Source organism: Ursus americanus, chromosome 2 (assembly GCF_024610735.1).
Source record: "Ursus americanus isolate L20-20 chromosome 2, mUrsAme1.1.p, whole genome shotgun sequence".
Taxonomy (NCBI): Eukaryota; Metazoa; Chordata; class Mammalia; order Carnivora; family Ursidae; genus Ursus; species Ursus americanus.
Window position 1 is genome coordinate 4672109 of NC_142128.1, and position 7901 is coordinate 4680009.

The following is a 7901-nucleotide window of genomic DNA, read 5'->3' on the forward strand; positions in this document are numbered from 1 at the left end:
GGGCGCCTGGGTGGTATAGCGGTTAAGTGTCTGCCTTCGGCTCAGGGCGTGATCCCGGCGTTCTGGGATCGAGCCCCACATCAGGCTCTTCCTCTATGAGCCTGCTTCTTCCTCTCCCACTCCCCCTGCTTGTGTTCCCTCTCTCACTGGCTATCTCTCTCTGTTGAATAAATAAATAAATAAATAAATAAATCTTAAAAAAAATAGGGGATTAGTGAAAAAATTATGCTTGCCAATGAGTGACCCAAAATACTAAGACTGGTCTCAGATTTTCACTTACCAGTTGGTAGAAGTACTTGAAATACATAATACTTGTAAAAAACATACTACCTAGTTACCAAAAGCTGTCTAAAGTTCCCAGAAATAAATGAGAACATTTATACCTGCCTCAAGAGCCATTTCTCACGGGCTCGAGAAAGTCATCCCAAAACCTTGGTTAGCCTTTCCTAATACTAAGGACTAACTGATGTCTCTGGAAGAGGGTGTGTAAGTGGACACTAATTAATACAATGCTGATTCGGGAGCAGAACTACTGAGTCATAAGGGATCGCTGGTATAGGAGATATTTTTAATTTTGTCAGTTTTTTCTCAGGAGAAATGGAAAGCTCCATCCTGGGAAACAATCGGGCCCATTGTGTCCTGGATGCAGAGAGTTTGCCTAATGAAAGGCTGGCTGCTGGGCTCTTGTGTTATTCTGGGTCTCCCAGTTTTCACCACTGAAGAATTCTTATCTTCACATTCTTCTCAGTTGTCATCCTTTCTTCCTTCTTGGGATCATTTTCACTCTTCTCAAGTGCATATCTTACTTAAGAGCTTTTTTTAAAAAAAAGCTTTTCTTCATTAATTTAAGTAATCTCCACATCCAATGTGGGGCTCGAGTTCAAGGGTCACATGCCCTTCTGACTGATCCAGCCGGGCGCCCCTATTTTAGAACTTTTTGTAGTGAGAGCCTGTCGGGGGTAGTAAATTCTTCTGGTTTTTGTATCTGAAAATGTCTTTTAAAAAAAGATTTATGTATTCATTTGAGAGAAAGAGTGGGGGAAAGGGCAGAGGAAGAGAATCTCAAGCAGATCCCCCCACCGAGCTCAGAGCCCAACTAGGGGCTCTGTGCCATGACGCACGAGATCACGACCTGAGCCAAAATCAAGAGCCCTGCGTCCAGGCTCCCTGCTCAGCGGGGAGCCTGCTTCTCCTTCTCCCTCTGGCCCTCCCCCTGCTGGTGCTTCCTTGCTCGCTCTCTCTCAAATAAGTAGATAAAATCTTAAAAAAAAAAAAAAAAGAATTCTCAAGGGAGGGTCACCTGAGTGGCTCAGTCAGCTGGGCGTTCGACTCTTGCTTTCAGCTCAGGTCATGGTCTCAGGGTCCTGGGATTGAGCCTACATTGGTCTACAAGCCGGGAGTCTGCTTCAGGATTCTTTCTCTCCTTCTCCCTCTGCCCCTCCTCCCTCTCTCTCTCTCTCTCTCTCTCTCTCAAATAAATAGATCTTAAAAAAAAAAAAAAAATTCTCAGGGAGACTTTGTTTTTGCTCCGTTCACCCAGACCCACGGCTAAGAGAAACCCTTCACCCTCTGTGCTTCCCACCCTGGTGCACCTCCTGAGAATGCCATCTCTTGTGGGACCCACTTTATAGGCAGGTGTCCAACCCTCAGCCTCTCCCATATTATACAGGCTTTTTCTCCTGTGTCCTTCTGAGCCAAGACCCACCCGCACAAACCTCCCCATCTGATTCTAGATCCAGGCCTTCTTTTCTTCTCTGGAGTCTTGCTCTTTTGTCGTTCTGGTTTTTGACAATATTTTACCTTTCTTCCAGCTCAGCCATGTTGTGTAGGTCTCTCCCCATAGCCTGGCGTCCCCAGCAGGGTAGCCAGAGTCCTCAAAGAGCTGCCCAGGGCTCCCAAAAACACATTTCCTAAGAGCGAGGACAGGGAAAGTGCCAGTCCCCTTGAAGGCCAGGCTCCGAGCCAGAACAGCCTCCCTTCTGCTTCATTCCATGGGTTACCGTGAATGTCAGGCACATGCCAGAACCAGTCAGAAGAGGACCCACGAGCACACGCCTGCCATTGGTGTGGTTATTGAGTGTTACCACATGTCGTCGCGCTCCCCAGTACCTTGCCAGTGCTGAGGCCCTGCCCGGCCTGGGACTCCATCTGCCGAAATCACTCCACCCCAGCTGCCAGTCAGTCCCCCCTCCCTTCCACCTGGAAGCTGGGGGGTAGGGGACAGAGCCTGCAGAGGTCTCCAGCCACATCCCCCAGACTCACAACCACTCAGCGCTCTGTGGTGAAGGAGAAAGGTGAACCCACCTTGCCACCCCCCCAAGGTTTTGCTACATCGAAGAGCCACAAAGCAAAATGGCTAGGACCCCAATTACAGGCTGCAGTGGTATAGCTGACCCGGGCCTTCCACCTAGATCTTCCTGCCAGGATGACTAGAAGCAGGCTGTTCTAGTAGCAGCCTCTTCCTCCTCGCTCTTCTCATACAGAGAGCCCCCTTGGGGCTCACAGGATTCTCTGGAGCCGGGCTCCCATTGCTTCCCCCCAGGCTTCCCAAACAAGTCCATATTTGCAGAACACCCAATTCAAGACATGGTTTAGATTCCCCTCACCCCACCCCACAGTTGGCAAGACTCTGCAACTCTGGCCGTTCCCTGGGAATTGGGGTGTTATCATATGGGGGACCCCACTCAAATACCACAACTTCTCTGAGCTTCTGCCCTGGAGCAGACAAGGTCTCCATTAACTACGATTATCTCTAAGTTGTGGACTTACCAGTGATTTTTTCCCCCTGTTACTTTTACCTTTTTCTATTTTCAAGTTTCCCATAATGAGCATGCATTCCTTTCTGTTAAAGAAGAGGAATAATAAAAGCTTAAGTTCCACGGAACAGTCGTGTTCAGAAAGAATTAATGATGAGGAAGAATGATTATAACTGTTTTAAACTATTACAACCAAGATGCAACTTGACATTATATGTGTGGTATATATTTAAAAATAATAATAACAGGACGAAGTGTCCCCTGGCAGTCTGTTTACTGTGGAATGACTGAAGGTGAAGCTGTGGGGCCCTCACTTACCCAGGCTGCTTCCAAGACCCTGGCAGGGGCACTTCTAACGCTGCATTCACAGGGTCATATGTTTTTGCAAATTTTGCAAAAGTGAAATATTTGAACTTGCTGTTTCTCCTCTACCTCTCCTTCCCTCACATTCTAAGTGTTCCTGGAGAGGCCACAGGCACTTTGGGGTCTGGCTAAGGGGAGGTTGCATTGGGTATATGTTTGCTTGAGGTTCAGTGGGACATATGCAGGGGACCTGCAATCCTCTCCACGTGCAGTTATGTGACTGCTAGCTGTCCCCGTGGCTGAATGGCTTCCAGAAACAGGGGCACCAACTCCCTTGGTGTAGGGACAAGGCCATGACACAAACATGTCAGGACTGGTCCTGAGAGGAGCACGTGTTGCCTGGTGTGGAGAGGCCTTTGTGTGGCCTTCCAGCTCCCAGGAGTGCTAGCTCTTGGGGGAGGGTGGGGAGTGTGGCATGGCTGCGGGCTTGAAAGTTTCAGGGAAGCCCAGGGAGCTAGAAGCCTCCACCCAAATACCTCCAATCTATGTATCTGGATTCCAGGTTTTTTCAAGCAAGGCCCCAGGACAGACTCATCTTGGTTGGGCAAGTTCACCAAGTTTCTTTCAAGTTCAGCCCCAGGAATGTGATGGTTTGGGCTTGAGCCCTGACTCCCCCCTCCCACTGCAGGGGCCTGGGGGGGTTTCTTGCGTACAGCCATTGTTGACTTTCTAGCCTGCTTTTCAAGGGACTGTTAAATTTGTTCTCACCTCTTCATTGTCTTTCTATAAATGTTAAGTATCAGTGGCACTTAGGGGCAGCCAGTCGAGCCCATGTCCTCCTTGTGCCTACTGTTTCCTCCATGAAGTTCATCTGACTGATACATTGTACCCACCAGTGTATTCTCTTCCACTGATACACCCTCCCAGCCACTGCCAGGTATAGTTTTCATAATTGAATGTCTACGTTCTGCCAGGGGCTGTCTGTGCTCCCCCCACCAACGGGGTAGCCACTGCCAGCCAGCTCCAAGACCACAGCTAATCACCTGCTTTCGTGGACCCCTCCCTGTTCCAACTGTCATGGGATGGGTTCTCCAGAAGCAGCCACTGCTGAGACAGTGGGAGGTATGGCAGGGAATCTATACCTGTGGAAAGAAGAAGGAGAAGCAGGAGTGGGCGTGGAGAAGGCAAATGGTTACACAGGCCCAGCAAAGTTCCGGCCACATGATGGGAGTTCTGGACTAAGTGCGGCCTGCTGGAATGTCCCTCTTTGAGGTGAACTGGCCAAGCCTTTACATCCAGCCCACTCAGTTACAGAAGCCAATACGGGCTGCCCCACGGAAGGGGTGACCTTGGGTAAGGTGGCTCTCTGCAGGTGAGGCCAGCCCCGAAGATGCTGACAGCTGGATCTTGACCACACTTCCTACAGCTGGGCAGCAAGCCCTTTCTTGAAAGGGGATCTGGGGTGCAGGGTGGTGGGGCGGGGGCATCTCTGTAAAGGAGAAACAAGTTGCGAGGGTAGAGGGCCAGAAGCTCATCTGCAAAAAATCCTTCCAGCCAATAAAAGTGTAAAAGGGTAAGTGGAGGAATGAGTTCTCCACAATGCTGTGTCAAAATGGAAATTCCCTTCTGCGTGAATAGATGCAATTATCCAGCTTATACAGTTATGGACACATGACCCATTTTTGTCTTTATGGAAGTTCAGGGAAATAGAATGTTCACAATTCCTCTGTACCTCTGTGTGAGGCATGAACCCTGGTGGAACTCAAACACCTTGTGTCTTTGGACGAAGTAGTATGCTTTAGGCATCACTCTTGTATTGGTTATCTGTGGCCGGGTAACAAATCACCCCAAACCTTAGTACCTTAAAACAGCAAATATTCATTATATCACAGTTTTGGAAGGCCAGGTATTTGGGATTGACTTAGCTGGCTGCCTCTGGCTCAGGAAATATCATAAGGTTGGGTAAATAAAAATCTAAAAAAGATTAAATCCCTGTACCAGAAGGGAAAGATACCCCCCCCACACACACATACCTTTTCTTTCAGCATTTCCTTTAGAAAACCTGTAATTTCCAATCTTTTCTGTCTCTTTCAGATGTATGTAAATCTTTTTAAAAGCTAAATAAATCTCTTGCCAGTTGTGCATCCTGGGACAGTTTTTCTTGGGGGCTGTGGAGCCACCTCTTTGAAATGCGAACACCAAGGAGGATGGCATCTTGTCTCCCTGTCTCTGTAGGAGTTTAGCTTATGCGCCCGGTTCCAAGTTATAACTTTCTGCTTGTTGAAAAGATATGAGAAGGGGTGTCTGGGTGGCTCAGCCAGTTAAGCAACTGGCTCTCCATCTCAGCTCAGGTCTTGATCTCAGGGTTGTGAGTTCAAGCCCAGTGTGGAGCCCACTTAAAAAAAAAAAAAAGATGAGACGTTTTCATTTTGCTTCTGGATAAAGACAACTCACATGTGTGTAACGGATTGTATCTGCTTGGCTATACCAAAGCATGAGGTTTCTCTCCATCTTTGAAATTTCTTTAGCAGACCGCCTGTGATGCACACCACAGTTTGGTTTGATACTTATCCAATAATAAAACTGTTTCATTCTTTCCTACATTTTGAGCAGAGTTTTTACTGGGTTGACAGGAGATTTCATTAATGTATTTAATTTATTTATCTTAAGATTTTATTTTTTAAGTTATCTCCACACCCAGTGTGGGGCTCGAACTCACAACCCTGAGATCAAGAGTTGCATGTTCTACCGACTGAGCCAAATAGGCATCCAGGAGATTGTTATTTTTAATTATATTTTCCCAACCGGTGCAGTGAAGATGTCAGCTGAAGTTGCATTCATCCGAAGGCTGGGCCGGGGCTGGAATGCTGCTTCCAAGATGGTTCAATCACAAGGCTGTTGGCAGAAGGCCCCATGTCCTTGCTGGCTGTTCACAGGAAGACTTGGTTTCTTACCACGTGATTCTCCCCATACAGCAGCTTGAATGTCCTCATGACCCGCAACTGGCTTCTCTCAGAGTGAATGGTCTGTGAGAACAAGGAGGACAAAAGAACACCTTTTAGGGCCTCGTCTTGGAAGGGACGTCATATCACCTCTGCCATATTCTATTTTTTTTTTAAGATCTATTTATTTATTTGAGAGAGAGAGAGAGAGAGAGCACGTACACACATGAGCAAGGTGGGGCAGGGGGAGAGAAGGAATCCCAAGCAGATCTGCTGAGCACGGAGCCTGGGGCTCAACCCCAGGACCCTGAGATGATGACCTGAGCCAAAACCAAGAGTTGAATGCTTAACCGCCTGGGCCACCCAGGCCCCCTGCCATATTCTATTTATTAGAAGCAAGTCACTAAATCAAGCCCACATTCAAGGGGAGAGGGATTAAGCTCCCCTCTTTTTTTTTTAAACTTTTTATTATATGTTAGTCACCATAAAGTACATCATTAGTTTTTGATGTAGTGTTCCATGATTCATAGTTGGCATATAACACCCAGTGCTCAATGCAATATGTGCCCTCCTTAATACCCATCACTGGGCTAGCCCATCCTCCACCCTCCCTCCCCTCTGAAGCCCTCAGTTTGTTTCCCAGAGTCCATAGTCTCTTGTAAGCTCCCTTCTGAAGTGAAGCATCAAGTCATCTGTGGACATATTTCAAAACCATGAAATACAACAAGAAGTGCCAACAAAGCTGGTTAATTAGCATCACTAATTCAAAAAGTATCACGTAAGTCCCTGAACAGGAAAAGTGGAAATGCCCCGAAATCTTGCAGCTTTTACCTGAAATAACTTGAGGTTTTCCCAAATGTGACAACAGTCCTAAAAATTTCCATGATATTACCCATGACAATTTGGGAAGATGAAAGAAACATTTCCAAAGTATCATTTGAACTATTTTTGATTGACTGAAGTATTTTTCAATCAATCATGCTGGAGAAAAGATCATTTTCTATTCTCTCTATAGAAAATATTTCAAAATCATTGTGTGGACTGGAGTGGGAGAAGTAGGTGAAGGGGGTCAAAAGGTACAAATTTCCAATTATAAAATAAATAAGTCCTGGGAATGATATTTAAAGCTCAGTGATTATCGTTAACAATACTGTATTGTATTTTTCGAAGTTGCTAAGTGAGTAGATCTTCCAAGTTCTCATCACGAGAAAAAAATTGTAACTCTGTATGGTGACGGATGTTAACTAGACTTATTGTAATGATCATTTCATAATATACACAAATATCGAATATTATTATGTTATATACCTGAAACTGATATAATGTTATATGTCAATTATATCTTAATACAAAAATAGAAAAAAATTACAATGTTCTGCACTATTAAAGTTTTAATCCCAACACACAGACACACATAAAAATCATTGTCATAGGAAGAGGTGTCCAAAGAGTACACACTAAAAAAAGGAGGTAAAAGGGTATTACAGAATTGTACAAGGTCATTCATTAAAATATTGTGATATTGTCAGGATTTTGTGCTGTTTGCAGCATCTGTCAGCAGTGCTAAGTTCATGAGTGAGCGACCAATGAAGTTTCACAGGGACAGAAGGGACCTACAATTAAGGCTTAACCGTCTTCAGATTCTTAATAATTTTATTTTTGAATTTGTATTTTGCAGGTGAGGTCCAATGAGACAGTGGGACATACAGCGGGGACTTGGAGCTTTGGCTCCTGCATGGTTCCTCTCTTGCCGCCTCCTTACCTCCTCAGGATGGGTTCTAGGCTGCCTGCTCCCCTGTGCCCTGGCACCTCCTCCTCTCTCCTGACAGTGACTGCTGCCATCCTCCATTTTGGTAGGGGCCTGGGTGCAGGTATGGGGTAGGTCTGGCTGGGTTGGAGT